Source organism: Rhagoletis pomonella, unplaced genomic scaffold (genome assembly GCF_013731165.1).
Source record: "Rhagoletis pomonella isolate Grant_MI unplaced genomic scaffold, Rhpom_1.0 Rhpom_scaffold_00005, whole genome shotgun sequence".
NCBI lineage: Eukaryota > Metazoa > Arthropoda > Insecta > Diptera > Tephritidae > Rhagoletis > Rhagoletis pomonella.
The window spans coordinates 38,901,625-38,903,215 of NW_023458559.1; the positions used below are offsets into that span (position 1 = coordinate 38,901,625).

Below are 1,591 nucleotides of genomic sequence, written 5' to 3' on the forward strand. Positions count from 1 at the left end.
CCCTGCGACCAAAATAGTTGGCGAGGTGAGTGGGTCGAAACCAAATACATATTGATAGTATATGTATGTATGTATTAAGTAGAACCATTTTTTTTTTGCAAACATTTGTGTAGCTATTAGAAATTGTATGCGTAAATTAATAGAGATGTTAAGTGCAATATTTTTTTTATTTTTTTATTTTTTTGGTTTTATAAGTTTTACCAAGTAGTTTAATATATTTTGATACGATTTGTGTATGCATTTATTTTTTTTAAACGTCTGGTCAGTCTTTCGTGTTCAAACAAATATCTGAGGAGCATGTTAGGTGTGTTCTACAGTAGGAATAATGAAAAGTGAATGCTTTTTTAAATAGCATTACATTTGATTTTGTCTTTATTTAAATTTTTTTACACTAAGTAGGTACTTAGGTAGTTAAAATTACTAACTCAAGTTGACCTTTATTCAGCCAAAGATTACTGTAATATTCGTAGTGAATTGACTGTAAAGCTTTCATTCGTATTCGCCGGAGCTGAAACCCTCGCTAAGTTGGAGTAATTCACTATGTAGGGCATTCTACACTATCTGAGAAATACAAATGAGTAGAAAGCACCACATACAAACTCTGCATTTCACCTAAAGACAAAAGGTATGACCGAAACTAAATGCCGTTCTCTTAGTTTTGTTCCCAAGAACACTTTAAAACCGAAACCGTAATGAGAACAAAGCTGTCGAGGACGTTCTCAATGGGATTTGTGTAAGAGAACAAAAGTGCGAACAATACTCTCGGGAACAAAATGGGAACGAAAGTCTCCGCAACGTTTTAGCAAATAACAAAACGGGAACAAATGCCTAAGGAACTTTCTCTCTAAGAACAATTTGGGAACTAAAGTATCAGGAACTTTCTTACAGAGAACGAAACGGGAACAAATCTTCTCTGCACTGTTCAAGAAAAATGGAAGCGAGAAAAAAATTTTTCTCACAGCATTCCATTAGTTTGAAATGTGCGAATATTAAAATCAATCAAAAAATAACTTACAAATAAATATGCAATAAAGTCAAGATATGACCTTTTCTTGCACAGAAAATTAAAAATTGTTACATGAATAGACAGCTCGCCTTAAGTTCATTCTCGTTCTGTTCTCTAGCAGAACGTCTCCCTGACTTTTGTTCTTATTTGATCCTCCTTGAAAATGTTCCCGGTACTATGGTTTTTGTTTGTTCTCATTGGAAACGTTCCCGCAAGTTTTGTACTCATTCTGTTCTTCTTGCGAACGTTCCGGAGAGTTTTGTTAGTAGTTTCTTCTTTACGGAAATGTTCCCGAACCTTTTGTTCTCATTTTGTTCCCGTTTAAACTGCTCTCAATAACTTGTGGTCAACTAATTAAGTTAGCGATATGTTGACCACTTTTGGCTTAATATTTTTTAGTACTCAATATAAACGCAAACGCTATATAAACCAACACTTCAAACAAAACAAGAATTATAAAATTTCAACAAGTTTTCACTAAAATTTTAGATTTTTGATTCAGAATTTTTAGAAAAATTTTAGAGATGCATTCGATTTTAATATATCGAGCCCTAACCGCCAAAATAACGTAAGCGACATTTTTTT

The 1,591-nt window shown here is 33.1% G+C and overlaps 1 protein-coding gene across 1 annotated transcript in view; it reads left to right on the forward strand.

The window, feature by feature from the left end:
* The window catches only part of LOC118738909, a 114,980-nt gene that overhangs the window by 65,901 nt on the left and 47,488 nt on the right, over positions 1-1,591 (forward strand). The window lies entirely within an intron of this gene.